At 31.9% G+C, this 13,690-nt stretch overlaps 1 protein-coding gene and 1 long non-coding RNA gene across 2 annotated transcripts in view; one reads left to right on the top strand and one right to left on the bottom strand.

Moving 5' to 3' along the window:
- LOC109537818 (probable G-protein coupled receptor CG31760) overlaps positions 1-13,690 on the top strand; it is a 117,305-nt gene that overhangs the window by 11,379 nt on the left and 92,236 nt on the right. The window contains exon 2 of the mRNA XM_019904720.2: positions 5,265-5,350. The gene's annotated coding sequence lies outside the window, so the exon portion shown is untranslated. The remainder of the gene's footprint in view (positions 1-5,264; positions 5,351-13,690) is intronic.
- On the bottom strand, positions 8,420-8,991 carry LOC109537823. The gene is made up of 2 exons (XR_002171974.2): positions 8,799-8,991; positions 8,420-8,722 (listed from the first exon to the last, which is right to left on the bottom strand). It is a non-coding gene; the product is annotated as an uncharacterized LOC109537823 (long non-coding RNA).

The raw sequence follows: 13,690 nt of genomic DNA, 5'->3' as shown, positions 1-13,690 counted from the left end.
TCATAAATCATCCGAAAATAATGGTTTTTATTACATTTTTTATCAAGTATCAAGTATACAAGTTTTTGTTTTGTGATCGGTTTTTGAGAAAATCTCAATGATTTTCGGGAAGAAAAGAGAAAAAAATATTTTCGTTTCTATCCCGAATTCGACGCTGAAAAGTTTTTGTAAAATTCCTATAAAGCTATAGATTTATCTTGTAATTTTTCGCGCAAAAGTCCGTCAGATCGTCAGTATTTTTAAGTGAAACTCGTCAAAATAGAGCCTTTTTGAGTGAAAAGTAAAGCAAAAAAAATCGGTCAAAACTAAAAAACCTCATTTTTTTAACGAATTCTACAGTCTTTAGAGGAATGAAAGTGATGAGTTTTCGAAATAATTTATTATAAACTTTCGCTGATTCTGTTCGTGCTTTGAAAGAACATTATTTGATTCTTGTCCCAAATGCGAAGCTGGAAAGGGATTTCGAAACTTTTTGCAATGAGACGAAGGAGGCGAGTATTGTAATAAAATTGATTTTATAATTATTCGCCGATTAAAATATCGAAATATTGTCAGTATTTTTAGGGAAAACTAGAAAATAATGATTTTTTTGCGAAAACAGAATCGCTTAAAAACTTTGCTAAAACTGGAATAACCTTAAATTTTAAAGAAAATAAAAATTTTCAGAGCGATGAGGGGCGGCGAATTTTCAAAATTATTGTTTATAAACTTTTGCTCTGGTCATTTTTTTAAAGATCATCTTAATTACTTTCGGTGAAAAAATTATTTGGTTCTTGTGCCATATTCGAAGTTGAAAATGGATTTTCTCAAGTTCCCTGCAAACCGATGAATGAGGCGAATTTTCTAGCAAAATCAATTTTGTCATTTTTGGCTGCCCCATTATTGTGAAATAAGAAGAAAATCATCAGAAAATTATATTTGTTTGCGCTTTTGACTAAAAACTTTTAGTTTTGTGATCGGGTTTTGCAAAACCCTTAATAGTTTTCGAGGAAAAACGGACTAAATTTAATTTCGTCTTTGTACCGAGTTCGACTCCAAAAAAAGTTTTTGTAAAATTGCTACCAAGCTATAAATATATCTTTTAATTTTTTGCGTAAAATACATCCAGATCGTCAGTATTTTAAAGTAAAACTCTACAAAATAGAGCGTTTTTTAGCAGACAGCAAAGCAAAAAAATTAGTCAAAACCAAAAAACCACATTTTTTAAGTTTTCCAAATAATTTATTTTAAACTTTCGCTTATTCAGTTTGTTTTTTGATATAAAATTATTTTTATATCAAATTTCAGATTCAGATTTGATTTTTGTCCCAAATTCGAAGCTGAGAAGGGATTTAAAAACTTTTTGCAAAGCGACGAAGGAGGATTCGCCTCCTTCGTTCTAATAAAATTTATTCTATAATTTTTCGCGAAAAATACCTTATGATTGTCAGTATTTTTAAGTGAATCTTTAGAAAATTGAGCATTTAGAAAAAATAGCAACTTTGCTAAAACTGGCAAATTCTGAAATTTTGAAGAAATGTTAAAAATATTATTGATAGATGGCCCTTAAAATAAATCTAAAAACAAGTTAAAAAAGTCATCAAGATTTTCCTGCAACGGAACTGAGTCATTTGTGTTGCATTGCCCCAACTCCTAAAAATTCATTGAGTTACACAGGCCTAATTTGAACTTTAAATTCGAAGACTAGACGTATTATTTAATTGTCTCAGTAGAACACATAGAATAGAAAACATTTTTTGTGAAAACAACAGTCAGGAATCACTTATCAAAGTGTTAATATTATTCGAAATAATGAAGCTACAAATTTGAGCGTATCTCCACAATATTCTGAAAAGCTAAGAAAAACATTTTTCAGTTCATTATATTAAACTCATGGCTGAAAACAGGATTTACCGATTTTCCCTCGTACAGAAAATTGTGTTTACTTTCCGTTATATTTCATGTGTTCCGCTTACTAACTAGCCCGCTTTGTGCGACACGGCAATATTTCATATTTGAATTCATTTTTGTGCTATTTTGGTGTCAGACCTAGTTCTGGATATATTGTTGCCTTCATTATCGGGCTTTTCAAATGAACGTAAAAAATAAAGCGCATTAAAAATCCTATTAAAAACTCGCTGTATATGACTAAGGACTAAATAAGTCCTTGTAAATTTGGTTGATGTGAAACGAATTTGAGAATTCTTGCAACAGATGCGAAATAAACGTCTTGCAAATTAAACTTGAAACGCTTTCATGGCCGGTCAAAATTTCAGTTCAGAAAAGATGTGAACTATTTGAATATCTTCCTGACGTTTCGTTCAGATCTGCGTTGATCATTATCAGGGGCTATGAGGTAACGCTGGAGTGCTTTGTAGGCCTCTCTGGCGACTGCATAGATAAAGACTCATTATATATACTTATTATATTTATAGTATTTTGAAACTGTGGAGCGATGGTAGGCCTGGAGTAGAGAGTAACAGAAGCGCACGGGGTTAAAAAAACGAGTGATTTCGAATCGTCGGAAGAATTTGAAGTTTATGACCCAGCTGGCAATACAGACGTATTTAAGAAGATTTAATTGAGGAAAGGACAAGTCCCAAATATAAAAACTACATACATTAAACGTTTCAGTGAGCTGACAAATGGCAATCGATATCTCAAAGAATTGCAGTTCGTGAATAATGTTTACGTGTACTGTTAAACCAGCAGCACCAGTGAACAAATAAATAATTTCAATATTTCCCTAATTAAAGCAGTTTATTGGATACTGATATCTAGCTTAATTGAAGTAGGTATATTAGTTCGATGTATTGAATGTCTCGAATTGGAACAAAGCAAACAGTCGGAGTATTGATATACAGCCTTCGCACAGCAAATTCCTGTTTAATATTGCCAATTGCATTTTTGAAAATTAGGAAAATATGTACTCATTTATAACAAGAGAACTTGATTAAGACCAATTAAACAGCTTCAAATATCATGGTTTTTACATGCTAGCTCTAGGTATGACGATTATTTTTATGCCTAATTCTAAATGCTTAAATGTAAGAATTTAGAAATAATTTTAAGACACAAGATATAATGAAATGTTTCATTGAGAATTCAGGATTATGCGTACCTATATAAATAAAACATTTAATGAATGTATGTTGAATTACCATTTACATATTTCGGTAGCGATGGGAGCAAGAAATGAATGTTCTCATTCTATCATTTTCAAAAACCGAATTATAATTATATTTTTTTGTTTTCTGCTGAAACCATCCAGACATTGTTAATAATCAGAAGACATTCGCATTTGTTCATTCAATTTCCCCTTTCCAGCAGTTAGCCTGAAACTACTAGACATGTTCAGCTAAAACAAATACTTCAAGAATTCTACCGGATAATTTGTAGCAATCAAACAGAACAAAAAAAAGTGTTAATAGATCACCTGTTCTAGTTTCCCATTCAATTTGCTGGGGTATCAGAAACTCGCAACTTACGCAATTACTTTGAGCTGTCATTACCGGAGGGACTTTGGACGAACATTCCCATACCACGAAGATTAATGAAAGTTTCTCAACTCAATTCATCGAAAAGTTTAATTAATTCTTCACGAAAGGATATAATAGTTTTTAAACATTTCTTACCATGCCGATGCTAGTTTGCCTCGGGAGATTTAAAAAAGCAATAAACCACGCGAACTGGTCTTTAGATTGGGATCGTTTGTGCCGTGAAGCTCGCTTTCTCAATGAAATTTTCTTTAGAACCTGGCTAAAGTAATTGAGATTAAAAATGATACAGGGCTTAATAATAATTAATAGAAAATCTTAATCTTCTATTAATTGAACTGCACTTTGAACGGTGAGTTATATTTATCCGTTCGAACAAACTTTAAAATTATGTATTCTGATATCATTTTGTACACTGTTCAATGAAACCATTTTATGTCTGCTCAATTTATTTTCAAAAAGTTTTTCTAAGCAGCCAATTTTAAAAATATCTTGAAAACGCCCTTATAAGATTATTTTTCTGTCTTTATTGATCTCTATTAGTATACAAGACAATTGATGATGTAGATGCTGATAGCTCCTTTTTGCCTGCACAATTTCTTATTTTTTAAATTCGTTTATTTAGGTTTAAGACTTGTAAGTTTTATCAGTATTGTGATGATTTATTCTTCCAAGCCTTCAACAGCAATTAAGTAAATCCTAATAGCAGTAGTCTAACTTTGACTGTATATTTACCATTTTATTCAAATTATTAGTAGTTTTATCATTAATTGATATGTTACAACTTACTTTATCTTTTAAACTTAATAAAATTGCAATTTAATTTAAAAACATTTGTAAAATAAGTCCTTTAATGCTAAGAGTTACGGGTATCTATGTAAATAATCTATATACACTTTTCCAATAAAAACTACGCACAAATCTTGAGGGGTTGTCAGAAAACATAAAACATATTCCGGGTCATCCAACCTGAGCTGTTATTTTTGACAGAGAACTATTGATGAGAAACAGAACAGAAGGTTGGCTATATTGCGTCTGTCTTATATTATGTGATTAGGGACAAGCTGATGGATAAATGGGGCATGGAGACCTTTTGCTTTATCGAATTTTTCGTGACATGGATGTTCGAAAATAGTAACAGTCGTAAGGGATTACCATTCCCTCCGGTTCAAGCTTGTCAAGTCTCTGAAATTGCGTGTTTATGGAAATGATCTGTAAGTTTCGGAAGAAATCCAGGGAAGTTCCAGAAACCGGTTCACGCTATGCATATTACTATCATAAATAATAAAGAAATATTGCAAGAAAAAACTCCAACGCGTTTTAGTTCGGGGCTCGTTTTCGTAGGAAATCTATTAAAGTGCCACCAAACATATGGAATATAAATCTAAACAAATAAAATAATTTAAAAATTTATGAACCATTTTGTTACTGATGACGATATGAAGTTTTACTTAGAAAAACGACTTACAAAAAAAGTTAATAAATAAAATAAACAATCGGTTAAATTGATCAGTTTTTCTAGTCAGTCGGATGCCAAAAATTCAATTTAAAAGTGAAGTTAAGCAGCAAACACCACAAGCCTTCTTCAATGGATTCTCATTTACATTTATAATGCGTTTCTTCACGTTCACTTTATACGGCCGGTCTCTTCGCCCCTGACGTTGAATCATAATAATCCAAATAACACTATGTTGATGTAATTCCTGATCGATTAATTGTTTTTATAATTATCGGTAAAGTATCTCCTAAGTTAATTATCTTATTGACTTAATTTTCTTATTGTTTCAGAAAGTGAACAATATGTGAGCGGATGAATTCATGTTGATGTTGGTTGACCGTATATTCAGCCCTAGAGGAGAGTATTTGCAATACCAGTAAGTTTTATTTCATGGAATTTAAATTTAGTCTTATTATAATCTCAAAAAATAAAGCAGTTCACATTTTGGTTATGTGCATCATCTGTACTATTTCGTTTATTCGAAATAGAAATCTCAAGTTTTAACATATGGCGTCAGGGATTTTTTCCGACAAGTTCCAAATTTGGTGATATCCGAGTAAGGTTTTGCTCTTCAAGGGGCAGAAGCCAGTTTAAATATTCATAATTCCTGTAGGACCCTACCCAACCTTTGACCAATAGCTATTTTTTGCTTTGCTTTATAATTATATATATAATGCTTATTAAATTAAACGATTGAAAATTTTTATATTTTCCTTCTAGGAAGTCAGAAAAATTTGTATCTAATAAAATTAGTTTTCATCAGCGATTCACTGATAATAATGACCAGTTTAGTAGAGTGCACTGAAAGCTTTTTTTGATATATAAAAATTGCAGGCTTTTACCTATTGAAACCAAAAGCATCTGTTATATTATCTATGTACTATCTCTCAGAAAAAGTTAGAAACGGCCTGCCTGATGTAAAGGTAATTTCGATGTAAAACAGCAATCATAAAAGGATCTTTCTGTTTCAATTAGTTTTGCATTTTGAAGCATCTTATATTATTTATAAATGAAGTTTATAAGTGCTTGGTATTAGCTTATGTTGAAGAGCTTGGCATTACAAAGTAAATCACCGATTTACTTATTTCTTAAATCACCGAAATACTTTATACTCTATATTTTTAATTAGTCGATGGGTTGATATTAGTTATGATAGAGTATTTCTCAATTCCTCATATTTTGATAGTATTTTTTAAGCAATTTTATATGAAACTTATTGAGAAATTTTCCATCTTTGAATATTCAATTATTTCATAAGAACACAGCTCCAGATCTTTCACACTTTCTGCTATTATTTGTAGTTTTTTTCAATTTAGATTTTATGATTTTCCAACATTTTTACTCTTGCCTCTAGTGTCTATTTTCTGTTGAAGTTTATCAGCGACATATTATTTTTAGGTTTTCACATTTTCGTTGCTATAAGAAAATGGGGCTTGTTATAAGGAAATGACCTGTAAGGTTATACGAGTATTTTTCCCCAGTTACGATGGTGTCGTATGCAGTCCGAGTTTGTGTATTGTAATCCCAAATTGACTGATCATTTTGAAACAGACGTGAAACAAACCTTTCCAGGCCTATTGGGAGTGTGGCCGAATTTAAAAGGCCTTTTCTGTGATTGAATTGTATTACCTTTGCTCATCAATGACGCTTTCATTGGTGTGATTTCCAGGTTTTATTCTGAAAAAAAAACTGGCATTTCTTTCATGTCGCACAACTCTAGTTTGCATAAACTGCGTTATTATATTCTTCTCCATCAACAGTTTCCGTTTGAACCCTATTTTTTTCATTAAAATATGGTAAATTTTCCCCGGACTGGCAGCGTCGTCGCACAGCTACTCCCGATTGATTTTTAAAATTTATTTATTTAGGCTTTTTATTAAATATTATATTTTACATGCTTATATAAATTCATACAAGTATCAGTTCATTTCTCATTTTTTATTTCCAATTCAATAAAATATTTTATTGCTGACATTTTTACTTCTTACAACTTTTTCCTTTTCTACTCCCTCTTATTCACAGTTTGTCTCCGATCGAATGTGACTTGCCCGTTACACCTTACAAGAGTTTACTTTTTGAATATTGTAAAACTTATAACCTATTATTTTTCTGTGGCGTTTTTAAATGCATTTTTTGCGTATTTACTTGCTTGAATAACGAATTTTGTATGCTTTCTCACTTGTGTCATTAGCGGAATCCATGGTGGAATAACATCTTAATCTGTTGGAATGTTTTTTTTCTGGCATTGGTTTTACATTAAAACTTTTCTCAATAAAACTTATTGACTTCACGCTTTGAAGAGTTTGAACCTTATAATATGTTATTTTTTGTATTCTTTTTTAATCTATTTTGACCTATTTTGCTTGCTTGTATAAGGCTTGGCTTGAAATCAGATGATTTCGCACTTGCTTCATTGCCATCATGTATTACAAAAGCACATTGTGAATGGTTGGTATTACTTTCTTTCTTGCAACACTAGCGTGTCTACTTCACTTTATTCATAATTTTTCTCCATCCCGCAAATGTAAATGCATTTTTACGAATTTACTTTTATGAATACGGTTTGAATTTCATATGCTTATTTATTTTTCATATGCGTATTTTTATAAGGCTTGAATATCAGATATTGTCTCACTTGTTTCACTGCCAGCATCTATTACAAAACAACATTCTGAAATGTTGGCATTACTTTTCTCTTTGCAATTCTCTTATTCATATGTTTTTTCCTTCCGTTTGAAAGTAATCACGTTAAAATTTTATAAGCATTCATACTTTTTAGTGTGTTATTTTTCTGTATGTTTTCCCTCTTGGAAACTTCAACAACTGTTCTCTTGTTACCTTTCTTTAGGGAAGCAAACTTTTTATTTGGTATTTCCTGCATTCATTTTTAATTCTTTATTGTTAAGATTAAAATTTTTTGGAATTGTAAAATAATTTTCCATATCCATTTTCTTTCACATTATCAACTTCAAGGCTTCCGCATATTTTTTTTTTCCTTGTCGCTGGCTTATTCAGATTTTTATGTCTTAGTGCTTTTAGTTTACGTTTTGTGTTAGTTATATTTTTTATACATTCCCCGGTATTCTGCAATTGAATTGCACATTTAATAATAACAACTTTATGCATAATTCATCGGAATCGGCTAATAAAAATTTTCCACGAACACTTACACTCTGTATCTGCCATTGGCTGAAAATCTACAATTGCCGATCATCAGGCCAAAATTAGATCCGCGCCCTTTGACACAAAATACATCCCTTTGCCTGGTAGGGCGTAAAGTCGAGAGCAATTAGAGGAAAATGCGTATACCTTTCGTTGTGCTCGACGACACATCTATCAGAATAAACAAAGAACTTTGCCGCTTCTGATGCTTTCGAGCGACGCCACGACTCTGCAGTCGATGGATTTTTCAGTTTAATTTTGTGTAAAAATGACGATAAAGGAAGATTTTTATAAACACGTTTATTATAAAGCTTTTTTTTAACTACAACAAGAAGATGCCTTAAATCTAAGAAGTATTTCTGCTGTTTTTCTTCCGTTCTTCAGATTGACGAAAACTTTCCATTTGATTTGCCTTCCACACTCTTGTTTTACATTTTTCTACTTGCCTGGATAGGGTGTTGCAAGATCCCATTATCACTCGCTTAAATGGACCAGACTCCTCAACACACTTTCTTAACTGTTGTATTAAGTCGTTACATTCGGCAACAACGCTCTCCGTATCATATACTTTTTCAGATGACATTGTCTGACAAATATTTTAGGTTAGCGAGCTTGATTTTCTCGATATTTTGTTGTACGAATGCTCTATTAAATTAACTTACTGGTTTATGGCGACGAGCAGCTCTAAAAAATCGAATTAATACTCTTTTGATATTTTCTGTTATTTTAAAATGACTTTTACAGTAATGTAGGATATACACAGAAATTAAACTGGGAATGTCGATCCGTGAAGGCGGTTCAATGAATGAATGCCAGAGATGCCAAACTTATAGCTAGGTTTTCGTAGTTTCTATATTTCTTTTTAAGACTGATCTGACAAATTATGTAGGGCCTTATCCAGTTGCGTTATTATAATTATCATCTTTTATTAAATTAGTACATTAAAATTAAAAAAACGTAAAAATTAAAAGTTTTTCGACAAAACTATAAAAACATTGGTTAGTTATTTTGGAAAGTGCTGGAGCACAACTTTTCCTAAGTAGTAAACAGTTTAAGGTAACTGTGAGTTATGTTTCCGAAATTTCCACTAAGTGCAAGACATTATTAAGTGCATAATGTACCATAGATTTACATTTCTACAGTGTATATTCATTATTTTAGATTGTAAGTTTATAATATATAAAATATGTTCGTATACATTTTTCGCTGGATTATTTGGGGAGATTCAGAGGGGAGAACAAAATAGGCATACAATTTCAATAAAATTTCAGGTTTACTGGTAATCGTCGCCAGCAAGCTTCTAAAGCACCAGCAAACTTCTTCCTGTTTCGAATTTAATAAGCATTACTGGGTTCAACTTGCAAAAGACACTCCTAAAGCTAATATTTAAAATGCTTAAATACAGTGAAATAAAAAACTCAGGTTACTGGAACTAATAGTTTCGAGTGCTTGTTATGGATACGCCTAAAACGTTCAACTGTGCTAAATATTTACGACTGAAAAGTAAATAATTTCCAAAGCAATTATGAATATTTATGTAGACAAAATGCATTTTTTTTACGTCTAACTGAGTTAACTGGGCTTGAAAATTTAGTAACTTTGTTACGACCACATAATATACAGTGTACATTATCCAAATGACAAAATGGATAATAAATAAATGGAGGTGTGATCCAAGAAACGCTTGCATACGTCGAATGGCATTTTTAGTCAAGCATTTTTTTCCGAAACTCTGTATATAGGGCTTATCATTAACAATGGCCAATACCAACTGTTTTATTTTTAGTAACGCCCTGTGTTTCATTCGATTTCTGCATTATTCAGAAGCCATCAGAATTTATTATCAGAAGCAAGAACAATTTCAAGTACACTCCCTTACACTTATCATCAACTATTATGAACATATTAAACCTTATTAAATTAATTGCAGCAATTAACAAACTGAAGCTTGCATTATTAGTTATACATATCTTCTTAAATCCTCGAAAACCCACAATTATCATACAATTTTAACCTATTGATTTGTTTGATTTAATCCCCCAAAAAACAGGCAAGTGATAATGAACGCGAATTGACATTCAGAAAAGTGGAAGCAACCGCCAATAAAAAACTTTGCCAGGAATTATGTCTTTCCTAACAGCTTTCCGTTGTATGTGGCATAGTTTTTCATGAATTGTGTCAATTAGGTCGACCTAATAAATTTTTAAAGCTTAGCCGAAACGAAAGTTTCTCACTGTCATTAATCTTAAATAAGATTGTTTGGCTATTTGGTCTTTGGTTAGTTGCTTCTTGAGAAATAAAGAAGATCGAGGAAAATGCATTGTTTTTCAAAATAATTGCTGCTACTTATCGAATACGAAATTAAGCTGAAGCCAGTAGAAAACAATGTTTTTAGGCGACTCTTTGTTACATAAATTAGTTTGTTTAATTCGTTTATTTTGCTAGGAAAATTGTAAATCGAGCTTGTATATTTCAATGAACGTCTTTTTACGGAAAATTAGTTACAAAATTCAAAGCATTTAAATATATAATTTTAAATAATGAATAATATAGAACCTCGATGGAATGAATCCACGCAACAACTAAACAAAGATCGACTAAAGACACATATAGAAAAATCATCAGTTAGGCACAAGAAAAGTTGTAAGGAACAGCAACATCCACAATAAAACTCCCTGGTTCAGCCATGAAATCAAAGACAAATGCAAAGAAAAACAGAAAGCTTATGTAGAACATCAGGCAACAGAAACCAAATACAAAATAATTCAAAAAGAAACGAGCACGTTAGAAAAACGACTAACGAAGAGCCACTATTGGGCAGAATTCTGAAAAAAAATCGAAGGGCACTTTCATCCCACAAGCAAAAAAATACAGACATATCAGAATTCAATCAAATCAACACCATAAGAAAGGAAGTATGGGAAGAGTATCTAACAGATTTCTTTAAGAGAATCGCTGGAATCGATCCAAATACACCACAAATAAGACAAGATACAGAAGAAAGTGGCATAAAATGCTTACGAAACCGAAAATTACCAGGCAAGATAGAATACCTAACGAGCTCGTAAAATTTGGAGATGAAAGCTTACACTAGAACGAACTAAGTACAAACAAAAATTAGCAACTAAAATAATCAAAAACCAAAATCAAGAATGTACAAGGCAACAGTAAAACCCATTATGACCTAAATATCCGAAACCCGTCCGGACACAACAAAAACACGCTTTTTGGGGAGCACGGAAATACTTGCGGGTAAAAATTGCGGGTAAAACCTTACTTGACAAACAAAGAAGCGCCAACATGAAGCAAACATATAATGTAGAAAACATTAGCCAGTGGTTAAAATAAAGAAAACAAGAATGAGGCCAACTATCAGGAGAATGAACTAGAAGAGAATTGTCAGAATAGCAAGACGCAAGTTACCAATTGGAAGATGAAGCATGGAACGCCCAAGGAGTCGCTGGAGCGATAACATCGGAAAACGAGGCAATTAAACCGAGGAAGGAACAGGCCTGGAGAGCCCATAACGGACAAAGGAAGAAGATAATAAATTAAATACAGGGTTATTCACGCTATACGGCACGGAAGTTTGCGGATAAACCGTTTGATTTTTAAAAAGTATTATTTTATGAATTGTCCGACGCCTACCAAGCGCACATTTTAAAAATATTTTTGTAATGTACAGGGTGTCCCAAAGGCTCTAAAGGTATCAAAGTTGCGTTTTTTTAAATGGAATGTCCTGTACATTATTGCATTTTTGGATTCGCTGAACAAAATAAGTGTATGTTTTAATAAGGCTTATAATACCTAAATCTTAAGGTTTTTTAAATAATACGAATTTAATCAAAATCTGATATAATTTTTACGTGTCAAATACTTTAGAAGTATTTAAGTTATGTAAGCGTAATTTATAGTGAAGTGTAACAAGATATAATATTTTATATTCCAATGATAGTAAACTTACCATGTTATACAGGGTGTCCACAAATTTAAACTAATCAAATAAGAACTTTAAGTGGCTCTAACTTGATTAATTTAAATACAACCCCATATTTTTTAACTTACCAGGAAATGAAATTTTTAATTACCTATCGAATGATATTAGGATGTTAATAGCTAAGTTTTTGCCTTTTTACAAAATACGTCAAATAGTCGTTCTGTGCACCATTTGGTGATGTTTAATTTAAGGTTCCAATGTATCTAAGTTGGCTATGCCATTTACACATGTCAAATTATTTATTTTATTTGTCAGTTTAGACTGCAAAGTCTCTTTTTGATAGCTAGAGTGGTATTGTTTTTTGCAATTGTAAACGTGTTGGTCGTTATTTTAATATTATTATTGTGTTGCTAGTTTAAAATGAGGAATTATCCAAGAGAAGAGCGTATTGACATGATTTTCACCCTTGGAGAATGTCATATAAATTGTTTATTGGCTTCTCGAGTTTATGCTCAAAAGTTTCCTGAAAGAAATCATCCTAAGCCAACAGTTTTTAAGCGCTTATTACACCAATTTGAGGAAACTGGGAGTGCCAATTATAAAAAACCCATTACAAGGAAATCTGTCACTGAAGATGAAGAAAATGTTTTCGCGGTAATTGGTTCAGTTATCGAAAATCCCAATGTTAGTCAAAATCTAATATCCAAAAGTACTAACATTAGTCAATCAAGTATTTCCAGAATTATCAAAAAGCACAACTTTTATCCTTATAAAATTCAGCATTGCCAAGAACTTTATGGAAATGATTTTGAAAATGGAACTGAGTTTTGTATGTGGGTGTTGGATAAAGTGGCAGAAAATTAAAAGTTTTTCAGTCTCGTGAATAGACACAACTTGCATTATTATTCTGGTACGAATCCGCGCGCAATAGGTGGTCAGTTAATGTGTGGGGTGGAATACTGGGCCAATATTTAATTGGACCCTATTTTTTGAAGGACATTTAAATGGTTTCTTGAATCGACATGTGGCTTCAATTGGATGGTGCTCCGCCTCATTATCACTGCGAAGTTCGGCAATTTTTAAATGTCAACTTTCATAACAGGTGGATTGGCAGAAATGGGTTTGAAAATCGGCCTCCCAGATCTCCGAACTTAACTCCACTAGATTTCTTTTTGTGGGGTACATAAAAGGAATTGTCTACCATACGCTTCCGACAACTTCACACGATTTGAAAACACGCATAAGAGACGCTTTTAAAACTGTAACATTGCATGCATAACATGTGCAAATTTTGTCCAGAGTTAGCAGTTGTTTTGAAAAAAGAATTTTTCAAAAGAAGTGCCTGGAAATTGACGGTCAACATTTCGAACATTTGTTATAAATAATTTGCCTTTGTTTTATGTTATTGTTGATATGTTATTTAACCTTTTAATAAAAAAACACCAAATGGTGCACAGAACCATTATTTGGTGTATTTTGTAAAAAGGCAAAAACTTAGTTATAAACATCCTAGTACCATTTGATAGGTAATTAAAAACTGCATTTCCTGGTAAGCTAAAAAATATGGGGTTGTATTTAAATTAGTCAAGTTAGAGCCACTTAAAGTTCTTATTTGAT

The sequence above is a fragment of the Dendroctonus ponderosae genome, unplaced genomic scaffold (assembly GCF_020466585.1).
Source record: "Dendroctonus ponderosae isolate FM_Combo_2020 unplaced genomic scaffold, Dpon_F_20191213v2 Dpon_F_20191213_2, whole genome shotgun sequence".
In the NCBI taxonomy this organism is placed as follows: domain Eukaryota; kingdom Metazoa; phylum Arthropoda; class Insecta; order Coleoptera; family Curculionidae; genus Dendroctonus; species Dendroctonus ponderosae.
Note: the sequence above shows the minus strand (reverse complement) of the source record. Positions and strands in the feature narration are given on the sequence as shown.